This window comes from Oncorhynchus mykiss, chromosome 18, assembly GCF_057628025.1.
Source record: "Oncorhynchus mykiss isolate SJ-2025 chromosome 18, ASM5762802v1, whole genome shotgun sequence".
NCBI classification, from domain to species: Eukaryota; Metazoa; Chordata; class Actinopteri; order Salmoniformes; family Salmonidae; genus Oncorhynchus; species Oncorhynchus mykiss.
The window spans coordinates 63,178,998-63,195,653 of NC_143039.1; the positions used below are offsets into that span (position 1 = coordinate 63,178,998).

General features: G+C 40.9%; 1 long non-coding RNA gene across 1 annotated transcript in view; it reads right to left on the minus strand.

Moving 5' to 3' along the window:
• Window positions 1-7,759: 7,759 nt before the first annotated feature.
• Window positions 7,760-16,656, minus strand: part of LOC149975618 (uncharacterized) — a 113,687-nt gene continuing 104,790 nt past the window's right edge. Inside the window, exon 3 of the long non-coding RNA XR_016488594.1 lies at window positions 7,760-8,398. This is a non-coding gene — a long non-coding RNA (uncharacterized LOC149975618). The remainder of the gene's footprint in view (window positions 8,399-16,656) is intronic.

Consider the following 16,656-nt stretch of genomic DNA (forward strand, 5'->3'; position numbering starts at 1 on the left):
TGAGAAGATGGGTCAGTACACTACCCAAGCACGCACGCATGAATGCATACACGCGCACACACACACACACACACACACACACACACACACACACACACACACACACACACACACACACACACACACACACAGTGTTTAATTAATGGGACTGACAAACTGGGTGTGAGTAATTGATAATAGATCAGGGCTAGGCTCTCTGTGAGGTAATGTGGTTATCAACTGAGAGGGGTGAGAAAATGATGATTTACCTGTAATCATAACACTACCCTGTCAAAAAATTGAGAGGAGAGAGAGGGTGGGGTGAAAGGGAGATATCATAGATATTCAAATAACAGCATACCCATTTTTTACCCATTTTAAGTAGGACTTGAATGGCATTAAAACCCTCTTTGTCACTGTAAAATACTTGTCCATGACCTGTAAATCCTGAAGGTTATACATTGTGAAGTAATGTGCCAGGTATGAGAGTGAATCTAAAATTACTACCGTGTTCCTAATTTAAATATTCCATTACAAACATAAAGGGTAATGTATGTGTGCTGGTCTCCAACCAAACTACAAGTCAGGAATGATGCAAAACTATCAGCATAGAAGGGCCTTCAGAAGGGTCTTGCTGACATCAAATGTTGGATGTCAGAATTTTCTCCAGCTCGATGATAAAAATCAGAGGTTGTTGTATTTGGCCCCCACCTTGCTAGAACTCAGATTGTGGATAAAATTGGTCATTTGTCCACAAATGTAAAGCATACAGCCAGAAACCTTGGTGCTTACATTTTTATGGGCCATCTCTTCAAAAACGCACACAGTTTTCTTGGGCCCAAGCAGGCAAATTGAACGTTCAGACATCCTTGTGACGTTTATTGATAACAACCTATAGCCCTTGACCAGTGTAAACAACAAAAAACAAAATAGACTACAGTCCATTCGGGAATTATTCAGATCCCTTGACTTTTCAAATCAAATCAAAAAATAAATAAATAATGATTTGTCACATGCGCCGAATACAGCAGGTGGAGACCTTACCGTGAAATTTACATTTAAGAAAAATAAGAGTTAAGAAAAAATATTTACTTAATAAACTGAAGTAAAAAATAAAAGAGCAACAATAAAATAACAGTAACGAGGCTATATGCAGGGGGTACCAGTACCGAGTCAATGTGCGGAGGTACAGGATAGTCCAGGATAGTCCAGGTAATTGAGGTAATATGTACATGTAGGTAGGGCTTATGTGACTATGCATAGATAATAGATAATAAACAGCGAGTAGCTGAGGTGGGGTCAATGCAAATAGTCCAGGTAGTCATTTGATTAACAGTTCAGCAGTCTTAATGCTTGGGGGTAGAAGCTGTTCAGAAACCTTTTGGACCTAGACCTTTTGGACCGCAAGGCAAGCTCTCCGGTACCGCTTGCCCTGCAGTAGCAGTGTGAACATGGTTGACTATGGTTGCAGGAGTCTTTGGCAATTTGTAAGGCTGGTATAGAAGCACTGGATGGCAGGAAGCTTGGCCCCAGTGATGTACTGGGCAGTACACACTACCCTCTGTATCGCCTTGCGGTTGGAGGCCGAGCAGTTGCCATACAAGGTGGTGATGCAACCAGTCAGCAGGATGCTCTTGACGGTGCAACTGTAGAACGCTTTGAGGATCTGAGGACCCATGCCAAATATTTTCTCCTGAGGGGGAATAGGCATTGTCATGCCCTCTTCACAACTGTCTCGGTGTGTTTGGACCATGATAGTTTCCTGGTGATGTGGAGACCAAGGAACTTGAGGCTGTCAACCTGCTACACTAAAGCCCCATTGATGAGAATGGGGGCCTGCTAAGCCCTTCTTTTCCTGTAGTCTACGATCATCTCCTTTGTCTTGATCAGGTTGAGAGAGAGGTTGCTGTCCTGCCACCACACTGCCACGTCTCTGATCACCTCCCTATAGGCTGTCTCATCGTTATCGGTGATCAGGCCTACCACCCGTTGTGTTTTCGACAAACTTAATGATGGGTTTGGATTCGTGCTTGGCCACACAGACATGGGTGAACAGGGAGCACAGGAGGAGACAAAGCACACACCACTGAGAGGCCCTGGTATTAAGGATCAGTGTGGCTCATGTGTTGTTGCCTACCCTTACCACCTGGGGATGCCCAGCAGGAAGTCCAGGATTCAGTTTCAGAGGGAGGTGTATAGTCCCCGCGTTCTTAGCTTAGTGATGAGTTTTAGGGCACTATGGTGTTGAACCCTGAGCTGTCGTCAACGAGCAGCCTTATCACTTAGGTGTTCCCTTTGTCCAGGTGGGAAAGGGCGGTGTTGAGTACAACAGAGATTACATAATCTGTGGATCTGTTGGGGCAGTATGCAAATTGGAATGTGTCTACGGCTAGAGTGATCGCACAGTTGTCTGGAAAAGCTGGTGCTCTCATGCATGCTTCAGTGTTGCTTGCCTCAAACAGTCCTGTAGCTTAGCATCTACGTTCTCTGACCACTTCTGTATTTAGCGAGTCACTGGTACTTCCTGCTTTAGTTTTTTGCTTGTAAACAGGAATCAGGAAGATAGAATTATGGCCAGATTTGCCAGATGGAGGGCAAGAGAGAGCTTTGTACGTGTCTCTGTGTGTGGAGTACAGGTGGTCTAGAGTTGTTTTGCCCTCTTGTTGCACGTGAAACATGTTGGTAGAAATTAGGTCAAACAGATTTAAGTTTACCTGTATTAAAGTCCCTGTCCACTAGGAGCACCACCTCTGGATGATCATTTTCTTATTTGCTTTTGGCATTTTACAGCTCGTTGAGTGTGGTCATAGTGCCATCATCGGTTTGTTGTGGTAAATAGACAACTACAAACAGTATAGATGAAAACTCTCTTGGTAAATAGTGTGGTCTACAGCTTATCATGAGATTTTCTACCTCAAGCAATCAAAACCTTGAGACTTTCCTAAAATTTGATTTTGTGCACCAGCTGTTGTTTACAAATGGACACAGACTGCCACCCCTTGTCTTACCGGAGGCAGCTGTTCTGTCTTGCCGATGCACAGAAAAACCAGCCAACAGTATATTATCCATGTCGTCGTTCGGCCACGACTCAGGAAATACATAAGATATTACAGTTATTAATGTCCCATTGGTAGGATAGTCTTGAACGGAGCTCATCCAGTAAATTCTCCAAATATTGCACGTCGGCCAACAGGACGGAAGGTAGAGGCAGATTACCCACTTGCCAACGAATTCTTACAAGGCACCCGGACCTGCGTACCCTGTATCTGCATCTTCTCTTTACGCGAATGATGGGGATTTGAGCTAGGTCGGGTATCCTGAGTAAATCCTTTGCCTCTGACTCATAAAAAAAAAGTCTGTCCTGTTCGAGGTGAGTAATCGCTGTTCTGATATCCAGAAGCTCTTTTCAGTCATAAGAGACAGTGGCAGAAACATTATGCGCAAAATAAGTTACAAATAACTCGAAAACACACAAAATATCACAATTGGTTAGGAGCCCATTAAACGGCAGCCATCTCCTCCGGTGCCATTATCATTTATTTTCCACATTTTGTTACGTTACAGTCTTATTCTAAAATTGATTAAATAAAAAAAATCCTAATTTTTCCCGTCATTCTATGACCTGAGTAGTGAACCTATCGAACCCTTATCACACAGAATCTACAGTAACAGTTAAACTCTGAAATGGTAAACACCTGAATCTCAAGGTCTATACAAAGCTAGGTCACTAGGTGAATCTTTAACAACAATACAAGATGATCTGAAAGTTTAAGTTTGTTCTGCCTGAGCGAGTCTGACCACAAGTCAGAGACCACTATGAAGACACACCAAATGTGTTTGATGGATTGTCTACGCCTTCTTCTAATGCTTCCTAAAAAGAGAGTAATCCAAAAGTAATCAGATTATGTTCCTGAGTTTGGGTAATCCAAAAGTTACGTTACTGCTCAAAATTTTGGAGAGGTATGTAGTAACTGTAACGGATTACATTCAGAAAGTAACCTTAGCAACCCTGTGTGTGTGTGTGTTTTCATGGATGCATTCCTGCAGTGTGCATTCATGTGTCAGTGTGTTTGTATGTGTGTGTAATGCCCATCACTCTCTTCACATCAACCACTGTCATTCCCTGCCATTACCCACCCACCCAGCTAGCCAGAGTGATTGCATTACCTATTCTGTAATTGCATTACAGCCTACCAAAGGTAAATTGCGGTCTTTGAGCAGTTTGCTATGTTTTGTAGTACCTTAAAGTGCTCCTTCTCTGCCCACGACTGAATCGGTCTCTGTCTCTGCATGCAGTTTAGTAAAATTTGGCTTTTTCGATCACAGTTCTGACCGTTTTCAGGGATTCATGTTTAAATGTGGTGACTCAATTCACACAGCATATACAGGCCAGCCTCAACAGGAAAAAAACCTGCTCATGTCTCCCACCATCTATGAACTTTTCACTTTTATTCTGATGCCTAATATGTCTGTCAGTCAGCCTCTCTGAACCTCAAGTAGAGAAGGACATCAATTCTCCATGCTCATGGAACAGGGAGAATTTATAGAAATTGCTGACAAAGATCCACCTGGGATTGACACGTTGTCAGTGAAAGCTGCTATAGAACTACTGTTGGAATCTACCTGGGATTGAAATGTTGCCAGTGAAAGCTGCTATAGAATAATATAGGAATCCACCTGGGATTTAAATGTTGTCAGTGGGCCTCCCGTGTGGCACAGTGGTCTAAGGTGCTGCATCGCAGTGCTAGCTGTGCCACTAGAGATCCTGGTTTGAGTCCAGGCTTTGTCTCAGTAACTACCAATTGGAGAAATAAAGGGGTAAATCGGACGCTGGACTTTTCTGTTAAAGCATATACTGTTGAACCCATTATACACTAAATTGAGTATGCTTTAAATGCCAGGAATTTATACTCATTCTAACTTTTCATCTATTAGAATTAGCTGCACACTTTTGAAGAAGAGAATGATCTTTCCAGACTCACGTGTGTTTGACAACATCTGATAATCAGCTGATTGTTATTTATATTTATCAGTATTCTTATTTCATATTATTTCTTACTGTTGTTGTATTGTCAAGAAGGAACCGGCAAGTACGCATTTTGTTGGACGATGCACACCATGTGTATCCCATACAGACATCTAATAAAAGTTGAAAGTTGGAACTTGATGATCATGTAAGAGGACAGTCTTTACCAAATTGAATGAATGGAGGAAACCAATGCTGCTGAGCATTAGATGAGGTATTCTCAGGATGGGTGAGCCTAGTATGTTGATATTGGTTGATTGCTGCATTCGGTAATACTAAACAGTACATTCTAAATATTATGTTGTATGGTTACTACAAATTATGTAGTTTTAGTAAGTAGTAGATTTCAGACACGACCAGCAACTATGTTGAAGCTGCTAAATCAACTGTTAAACCGCACATGGAACAAAGCAATATTTCTTTATCATTCACCAATATATTCCTGATGTTCCCACTGGAACACTTGTGAATAAGGCAGGAGAAAAAAAAGACGTTAAGGAGTAAAGAACGAAATTGAAGATACGAGGCCCAAGGAGGCTTTTCCATAATGAAAAGTATTCAAACTGAGCGAGCGAGTGAGAAACCCCATTTACTCTCCTCATCTACCTGCATAATAACACAGAAAAAAACCTTTGTTTTCTTGTGAATGACATGACTACATTGACCTCTGAACCCTTCTTCCCCCCTCCTCGCATCATATGTGCGTAGACAGCGAAGCCAATGCATGACCTCTAACTTTAAACTCCTCAGGAAGCCAGATAACGATGGATATTGCTGACTGTTCATACCGTAGATTCTCAGACAGCTTTCTTTTGATTCCGAGCCAGAGAAAAAAATTATAGAAAGAAAAAAGGAGAAAAGAGAAAAAGGATTAAACATAAAAGAGAAATAGGTTTCACCGCAGTCTTCGCGAAGTCAAGATTGCCAACTCAGGAGTTTTTTGTATTATTTTTCCCGATCAGAGGCAATGAAAGGTTGTCTTTGAAACACCTTGCAGTGACAGAGAGAGAGAGACACTTTTCAAAAAAGAATCATCACTTTTACTAAAAGTCAGAATGTTATCTCACATATTTCTCAACAGGAGTTGAATTCATGTCCCCCCTTCATTTATGTTTCTTAAATTTCTTCTTCCTCTTATTCTTCTCAATGTCATGAATATTTAATGCCGCTATTACTTTTGATGGCGGTGATCCTCCCAACAGGAACTAACTGTAATGGTTTCCCATTACTCTACAGTAAGATTTGTTTTATTTACATGGAATACTGGTTCAGTTTGATTGGCAAAACATAAACCAATCCCAGCAGTTCCCCTAGGGAAGGAAGGCAACTGAAAAAAAAGTACTGTCTTCACAGTTGAAGTCAGAAGTTTACATACACTTTAGCCAAATAAATGTACAGTTTTTCACAACTCCTGACATTTAATCCTAGTAAAAATTCCCTGTCTTAGGTCAGATAGGATCACCACTTTATTTTAATAATGTAAAATGTCAGAATAATAGTAGAGAGAATTTTATATTTCAGCTTTTATTTATTTCATCACATTCCCAGTGGGTAAGACGTTTACATACACTCAATTAGTATTTGGTAGCATTGCCTTTTAAACTGTTTAACTTGGGTCAAACGTTTCGGGTAGCCTTCCACAAGCTTCCCACAATAAGTTGGGTGAATTTTGGCCCATTCCTCCTGACAGAGCTGCTGTAACTGAGTCAGGTTTGTAGGCCTCCTTGCTCGCACACGATTTTTCAGTTCTGCCCACAAATTTTCTATGGGAATAAGGTCAGGGCTTTGTGATGGCCACTCCAATACCTTGACTTTGTATTCCTTAAGCCATTTTGCCACAACTTTGGAAGAATGCTTGGGGTCATTGTCCATCTGGAAGACCCATTTGCGACCAAGCTTTAACTTCTTCTTGTCTTGAGATATTGGTTCAATATATCCACCTACTTTTCCTTCCTTATTTTGTGAAGTGTGCCAGGACCTCCTACAACAAAGCACCCCCACAACATGATGCTTCCACCCTGTGCTTCACGGTTGGGATGGTGTTCTTCAGCTTGCAACCCTCCCCCTTTTTCCTCCAAACATAACGATGGTCATTATGGCCGAACAGTTCTATTTTTGTTTCATCAGACCAGAGATCATTTCTCCAAAAAGTATGATCTTTGTCCCCATTTGCAGTTGCAAAACGTAGTCTGGCTTTTTTATGGCGGTTTTGGAGCAGTGGCTTCTTCCAAGCTCTGCGGCCTTTCGGGTTATGTCGATATAGGACTTGTTTTACTGTGGATGTAGATACTTTCATAACTTTTTCCTCCAGCATCTTCACAAGGTCCTTTGCTGTTGTTTTGGGATTGATTTGCACTTTACGCACCAAAGTACGTTCATATCTAGGAGACAGAACGCGTCTCCGTCCTGAGCGGTATGACCGTTGCATGGTCTCATGGTGTTTCTACTTGCGTATTGTTTGACAGATGATCGAGGTACCTTCAGGCGTTTAGAAATTGCCTCCAAGGATGAACCAGACTAGTGGAGGTCTACATTTTTTTTCTGAGGTCTTGGGTGATTTCTTTTGATTTTCCCGAGATGTCAAGCACAGAGGCACGCATTTGAAGGTAAGCCTTGAAATGCATCTACAGGTACACCTCCAATTGACTCAAATGATGTCAATTAGCCTATCAGAATCTTCTAAAACCATGACATAATTTTCTGGAATTTTCCAAGCTGTTTAAAGGCACAGTCAACTTAGTATACGTAAACTGCGATACAGTGATTTATAAGTGAAGTAATCTGTCTGTAAACAATTGTTGGAAATATTACTTGTGTCATACACAAAGTAGATGTCCTAACAGCCTTGCCAAAATTATAGTTTGTTAACAAGAAATGTGTGGATTGCTTGAAAAATGAGTTTTAATGACACCAACCTAAGTGTATGTAAACTTCTGACTTCAACTGTTTACAGTAACGGTCAACAGTTTGGACACTATTCATTCAATGTTTTTCTTTAAGTTTAGTAATTTGTACATTGTAGAATAATAGTGAAAACGTCAAAACTATGAAATAACACATATGGAGTCATGTAGGAACCAAAAAACTGATAAAAAAATCTATATATATATTTCATATTTGAGAGTCTTCAAAGTAGACACCCTTTGCACACTCTTGGCATTCTCTCTACCAGCTTCACCTGAATGCTTTTACAACAGTCTTGAATGAGTTCCCACATATGCTGAGCGCTTGTTGGCTGCTTTTCCCTCACTCTTCAGTCCAACTCATCCCCAACCATCTCCATTGGGTTGAGTTCCGGTGATTGTGGAGGCCAGGTCATCTGATGCTGCACTTCATCAGTCCTTCTTGGTCAAATAGCCCTTACACAGCCTGGAGGTATGTTGGGTCATTGTCCTGTTGAAAAACAAATGATAATCCTACTAAGCACAAACCAGATGGGATGGAGTATTGCTGCAGAGTGTTGTGGTATTCATGCTGGTTAAGTGTGCATTGAATTTTAAATAAATCACTGACAAAGCACCCCCACACCATCACACCTCGTCCATGCTTCACAGTGGGAATCACACAAGCAGAGATCATCTGTTCACCTACTCTGCATCTCACAAAACACGGGGGTTGGAACCAAAAATCGCAAATTTGGGCTCATCAGACAAATGGACAGATTTCCACCGGTCTAATGTCCATTGCTCATGATTCTTGGCCAAGTAAGTCTCTTCTTTTATTGGTGTCTGTTAGTAGTGGTTTATTTGCAGTAATTCGACCATGAAGGCGTGATTCATGCAGTCTCCTCTGAACACTTGATGAAGAATTTAGAAAATAGTAAATAATAAAGAGAAACCCTTGAAAGAGTAGGTGTGTCCAAACTTTTCACTGGTACTGTATATATATATTGTTACAAACTGCACTGGTGCAGTGAAATGTGTTTTTTGACAGGGTCAGCCATATCATCTTACACATCATGGGTCTGTGGAGATAGTGATTTAGAGACTGTTGGAGATGATCTCTCTGCCTCTCTCTCTCTCTCCATCTAGCTGTTCCGAACTTTGAATTCAAGTGTGCATGTGTGTGTGTGTGTGTGTGTGAGCATGCTTCTGTTTCTGGGTCTCTGTGTGTGCCTCACTTATTACATAGAAGCACTGATAAGGACTATTTTGACTCTGCGTTTTATCAGGCCTCATTCAGCAGCACTCTGCCTAAATCACATCAAGGAAAGATCTAATACAGCCTAATGAGTCATTACTGTCTAGTCATACTGCTGAGCCTGCCTCCAGTGATGAATGATATACTGGAGTTATATTTATAGATCATTAAAGAGCAGTGACGTACTGTCACTCAGGACAGGCGCTTTTTTGGGCTTGCCGGTTTTGCATGTTGTTTTGGCATTAATACATGTCACATACAAGTTTGCAAAAATCATTGAGTTAATAAAGCCGCATACAAACATGGTCTCTTTTTTGTTTTCTTGAGTAAGGCAGCTCCAAAATAATGCTAGTACGAACTTGAACCCAGGCACAGAGAAACACAGCTAGCAGATGTAAGGATAAATCCAGAACTTTTAATTAGAGTCTTAACAGATATAAGGCAACTGCACAAGAGCACACTAATAAAACATGAAACCTAAGCAAAGATACAGGCCAACTGAGGAAACTAAATAACAAGGCAACCAGGTAAGCAGAGGAGGTAATTAAACACAGGTGAATCCTATAAGTCATAGTCAGGATAACCTGGAAACTAGAAAATAGGGAAAGGGTGCCCTCCAGCGGTAACCTAAATAAATAACAATCAAATAACACAGAAACTGTTACAACCCCCCCCCCCCCCCCCCCCTAGTAGACAACCAGACCATCTGGCCTGGATGCAGGAGTGGACTCAAACGGTGATGATGGTTGACCTGTCGTTGGACCCGAGCTGAGGAACTCAGGAGCGCTGACGGAGCGCTCTTCCAGGTCTGGCGGCAACGAGAGATGAGATGTTGAGTGGATGGAACTACCACTTCAATCTCCTGCTCTGGAAACAGGATATGTATCTGTACAAATTCTGGAATGGTGACAGGCCGGTGGAGGAACACCGGAGACTGTTGTGTGCGTACTCCAACCAGGGAAGATTCTGACTCCAAGTGGCAGTGTTAGCGGACACACAGCACCGTAACGCGTCCACCAGATCCTGGTTCACCCGCTCCGTTTGACCATTGGACAGAGGGTGATAGCCTGAGGACAAACTGGCTGATGACCCCAGAAGAGTACAGAATGCCCTACAGAATCTGGAGGAAAACTGGGGGCCCCAGTCGGAGACGATGTCCAGTGGAAGTCCGTGAATGTCAAAAAACATGCTGAATAACTACAGTGCCTTGCAAAACTATTCACCCCCTTGTCTTTTTTCCTATTCTGTTGCATTACAACCTGTAATTTAAATATATTTTTATTTGGATTTCATGTAATGGACATCCAAATTGGTGAAGTGAAATGAAAAAAATTACATTTTCAAAAATAAACTGGTGCATGCATATGTATTCACCCCTTTGTTATGAAGCCCCTACATCAGATCTGGTGCAACCAATTACCTTCAGAAGTCACATAATCAGTTAACCTGTTTGGGCTTTTCACTTTTGGATAAAAAGCGTGCCCAGAGTAAACCGCCTCCTACATAGTCCCAGATGCTGATATATGGATATTATTAGTAGTATTGGATAGAAAACACTCTGAAGTTTCTAAAACTGTTTAAATGACATCTGTGAGTAAAACAGAACTCATATGGCAGGCAAAAACCTGAGAAAAAATCCAAACAGGTAGTGGGAAATCTGAGCTTTGTAGTTTTTCAACTCAGCCCCTATTGAAGATAAGGTGGGATATTGGTTATGTTGCACTTCCTAAGTCTTCCACTAGATGTCAACCATCTTTAGAACATTGTTTGATGAAGGGGGTTGAATGAGAGGGGAATGAGTTAGAGGTCTGCCAGCAGTCACGCGCTCAGTCACGCGCATTTGCATGAGAGGTAGCTCCCGTTCCATTGCTTTTCTACAGACAATGGAATTCTCCGGTTGGAATATTATTGAACATGCATGATAAAAACATCCTAAAGATTGATTCTATACATCGTTTGATATGTTTCTACGACCAGTAATATAACTTTTTGGAATTTTCGGCTGATCTTTCCGCTGGAAGTTGCACGCGCGTTTCGATTTGTTACCAAATGTATATGGACATAAATGATGAACTTTTTCGAACAAATCAAACATTTATTGTGGAACTGGGATTCCTGGTAGTGCATTCTGATGAAGATCATCAAAGGTAAGTGAATATTTATAATGCTATTTCTGACTAATGTTGACTACGCAACATGGCGGATTTTTATTTTGGCTGGTTTGGGCTCTGAGCTCCGTACTCAGATCATTGCATGGTATGCTTTTCCGTAAAAATTTTTTAAATCTGACACAGCGTTTAAATTAAGGAGACGTTTATCTAAAGTTCCATGCATAACAGTTGTATTTTCATCAACATTTATAGTGAGTATTTCTGTAAATTGACGTGGTTCTCTGCAAAATCACTGCATGTTTTGGAAGCAAAATATTACAGAACATAACACGCCAATGTAAAATGAGATTTTGGGATATAAATATGCACTTTATCAAACAAAACATACATGTATTGTGTAACATGAAGCCCTATGAGTGTCATTTGATGAAGATAATCAAAGGTAAGTGATTAATTTTATCTCTACTTGTGCTTTTTGTGACTCCTCTCTTTGTCTGGAAAAATGGCTAGGTTTTTCGTGACTTGGTGGTGATCTAACATAATTGTTTGTGGAGCTTCGATGTAAAGCATTTTTGAAATCAGACACTGTGACTGGATTAATGAGAATTATATCTTTAAAATGGTGCCTAATACTTGTATGTTTGAGAAATTTGATTTATGAGATTTCTGTTGATTTGTATTTGGCGCCATGCAATTTCATTGGCTGTTGGCAAGGGGTTCCTCTAGCGGAACGGGGTTCCGTTCCCAGACAGGTTAAATAAAGTCCACCTGTGTGCTTTCTAAGTGTTATATGATCTGTCACATGATCTCAGTATATATACACCTGCTCTGAAAGGCCCCTGAGTCTGCAACACCACCAATCAAGCGGCACTATGAAGACAAAGGAGCTGTCCAAACAGGTCAGGGACAAAGTTGTGGAGAAGTACAGATCAGGGTTGGGTTATAAAAAAAGATCTGAAACTTTGAACATCCCACAGAACACAGTTAGATCCATTGTAAAAAATGGATATGAATATGGCATCATCACAGCAAACCTGCAAAGAGAGGGCCGCCCACCAAAACCCACGGACCAGGCATTATTCAGAGAGGTAACAAAGAGGCCAACGATAACCCTGAAGGAGCTCCAAAGCTCCACAGCGGAGATTGGAAAATCTGTCCCTAGGACCACTTTACGCCGTACACTCCACAGAGCTACAGAGCTGGGCTTTACAACATATGGAAGAAGTTACTCTGGTCAGATGAGTCTAAAATTGAGCTTTCTGGCCATCAAGGAAAATGCTATGTCTGGCACAAACCCAACACATCTCATCACCCCGAGAACAACATCCCCACAGTGAAGCATGGTGGTGGCAGCATCATGCTGTGGGAATGTTTTTCATTGGCAGGGATAGGATATTTGGTCAGAATTGAAGGAATGATGGATGGTGATAAATACAGGGAAATTCTTGAGGGAAACCTGTTTCAGTCTTCCAGAGATTTGAGACTGGGACATAGGTTCACCTTCCAGCAGGACAATGACCCTAAGCATACTGCTAAAGCAGCACATTGAATTGCCTTCGAATGGCCTATGGAATGACTTCAATCCAATTGAGAATCTGTGGTATGACTTAAAGATTGCTGTACACCAGCGGAACCCATCCAACTTGATGGAGCTGGAGCAGCTTTTCCTTAACTTCTTGGATATGCTATTTATGTGCTATTTAAATTTTGGGATGAAAAACGTTCCCGTTTTAAACAAGATATTTTGTCACGAAAAGATGCTCGACTATGCATATAATTGACAGCCTTGGAAAGAAAACACTCTGACGTTTCCAAAACTGCAAAGATATTTTCTGTGAGTGCCACAGAACTGATGTTACAGGCGAAACCCAGATAAAAATCCAATCAGGAAGTGCCGCATTTTTTGAAACCGCCTCATGCCAATGACTCCTTATATGGCTGTGAATGGGCCACGAATGAGCTTAGGCTTTCTGTCGCTTCCCCAAGGTGTCGACAGCATTGTGACGTATTTGTAGGCATATCATTGGAAGATTGCCCATAAGAGACTACATCTACCAGGTGGTCGCTTGGTGTCCTCCGTTGCAATTATTGCGTAATCTCTAGCTGCAGTATTTTTCCGTTTGCTTCTGATGAGAAACCAACTGTCACGACTGATATATTATCGAATAGATATGTGAAAAACACCTTGAGGATTGATTCTAAACAACGTTTGCCATGTTTCTGTCGATATTATGGAGCTAATTTGTAAAAAAGTTTGGCGTTGTAGTGACTGCACTTTCCGGTCTTTTTCTTAGCCAAACGTGATGAACAAAACGGAGCTATTTCGCCAACACAAATAATATTTTTGAAAAAACTGAACATTTGCTACCTAACTGAGAGTCTCGTCATTGAAATCGACCGAAGTTCTTAAAAGGTAAATTATTTTATTTGAATGCTTTTCTTGTTTTTGTGAAAATGTTGCCTGCTGAATGCTAGGCTTAATGCTATGCTAGGCTATCAATACTCTTACACAAATGCTTGTGTAGCTTTGATTGAAAAGCATATTTTGAAAATCTGAGATGACAGTGTTGTTAACAAAAGGCTAAGCTTGTGTTTGAATATATTTATTTCATTTAATTTCATTTGCGATTTTCATGAATAGGAAACGTTGCGTTATGATAATGCGCTTGAGGCTATGATTAAGCTCCCGGATACGGGACTGCTCGTCGCTAGAGGTTAACCTCTTATGGCTGCAATCCCGTTAACGGGAGCGAAATAACAACAGCCAGTCAAAGTGTAGGGCGCCATTTTTAAAACATCAAAAAAACATAATTAACAATCCTCAAACAATCATGTATATCATACCATTTTAAAGCTATTCTTGTTGTTAATCCCACCACAGTGTACGATTTCAAATATGCTTTACAGGAAAAGCACCACAAACGATTACGTTAGGTCACCACATATAGCCACAGAAAAACACAGCCATTTTTTTTCCTGGCCAAAGAGAGGAGTTTCAAAAAGCACAAATAAAGATAAAATTAATCACTAACCGTTGATGATCTTCATCAGATGACACAAATAGGACTTCATGTTACACAATACATGTATGTTTTGTTTGATAAGGTTCATATTTATCAAAATATGAGTTTACATTGGCCGAACATTCACTAGTTCCAAAAACATCCAGTGATTTTGCATAGCCCCATCATTCAACAGAAATACTCATCATAAATGTAGATGATAATACAAGTTATACACATGGAATTATAGATATACCTCTCCTTAATGCAACCGCTGTGTCTGATTTCAAAATAACTTTACGGAATAAGCCAGCCATGCAATAATCTGAGACGGCGCTCAGAAACATTTGTCACAATAGCCGCCATGTTGACGTCAACATAAACAAGAAATTACATGATAAATATTCCCTTTGATGATCTACATCAGAAAGCAGGAATCCCAGGTCCACAACAAATGTTTGTTTCGTTAGAAAATGTCCGTTATTTATGTCCAAATACCTTATTTTGTTAGCGCGTTTGGTATGCATATCCAAACGCTCATTCTGGTCAGCATTACAACGGACAAAAACTTAAAAAAGTTATATAGCAGGTCGAAGAAACATTTCAAACTCTGTACAGAATCAATCATTAGGATGTTTTTCACATATACCTTCAATAAAGTTCCAACCAGTCTATTCCTTCTTGTCTTCATGAGCCATGGAACGCAAGTGACTAACATGAGGAATAAGCATGATCAGAAAATGGCTGACTGCCAGACACCTGACTGATTCTGCTATCATTCACTCCCACAACACCATAGAAGTCTCATTATACTGTATATTGACGGTTGACATCTAGTGGAACCCCTAGGCAGTGCAACATCATTAATATCTCAAGGGGATTTCATTGGGGACTCTGGTGAATACATACAAAGCTCCGAATTCTCACTTCCTGTTTTGATATCTCCTCAGGATTTTGCTTGCCATATGAGTTCTGTTATACTCACAGATATAATTCAAACAGTTTTAGAAACTTTATAGTGTTTTCTGTCCAATACTAATAATAATATACATATATTAGCAACTGAGACTGAGGAGTAGGCCATTTACTCTGGGCAACTTATTCATCCAAGCTACTCAATACTGCCCCCAGCAATAAGAAGTTAAAGAATGGGCAAACATCCCAGTGGCTAGATGTGCAAAGCTTATAGAGACATACCCCAAGAGACTTGCAGTTGTAATTGCTGCAAAAGGTGTCTCTACAAAGTATTGACTTTGGGGGGGTGGATAGTTATGCATGCTCGTGTTTTCATTTTTTGGGGTATTATTTCTTGTTTGTTTCACAATAAACCATATTTGCATCTTCATAGTGGTAGGCATGTTGTGTAAATCAAATGATACAAACCCCCCAAAAATCAATTTCAATTCCAGGTTGTAAGGCAACAAAATAGGAGAAATGCCAAGCGGGGTGATTACATTCGCAAGCCACTGTGGCTGAGCAGTCTCAGGTGCAGATTGAAGCTTAGAATTAAATGTGACGCCTTGGAACAGCAGTCCACAATGACCAGGATGACATTATGGCCCACTGAGGATGGAATACCTGTGATGAAATCCATAGAGAGATGAGACCAGGGTCAATAAGGTGTTGGCGCAGGATGAAGAAGAAGGCACAGGGATGAAGCTTTTGGTCTTTAGCCGAGGGCTGAGACAGAACCACACCCCCATCAACATCAAAGGCATCCACCTCTACCACGAAGGGAAGATAAGGATCCGCATGAACTAGCTGCAGAAAAAAATCTAAGTTTCAGGTCCTGGAATGCCTTCTTAGCAGCAGGGGTCCAGCTTACATGCCCAGTCGAGCCCTTGGTGAGCTCTGTCAATGGCGCAGCCACCAAACTAATTTCTCACAAATCTCCAGTAGAAATTAGTAAAACCCTCAAAATGCTGTACTTGCTTGACTGTGCTGGGCCGCGGCCATTTGACCACCATCTCTACCTTTTGGGAGTCCATCCGTACACAGCCCTGAGACACAATGTACCCCAGGAAGGAGAACTGAGGAACGTGAAACTCACACTTTTCGGCCTTCACAAACAAGTGGTGAGAGAAGTGTCTTAGAAGAACCTGGTGAACATGTTGGATGTGTTCAACCTGGAGAAGATGAGGATGTCATCCAGGTACACAACCTGAACTGGTGAAGGAAGTCGTGCAGCACATCATTAATCAGGTATAGGGGGCAGCATTTTAACTTTTGGATAAATAACGTGCCCCATTTCAACTTCCTGCTACTCATGCCAGGAATATATATATACATATATATATATATATATATTAGTAGATTTGGATAGAAAACACTCTGAAGTTTCTAAAACTGTTTGAATCATGTCTGTGAGTATAACAGAACTTATGTAGCAGGCAAAACC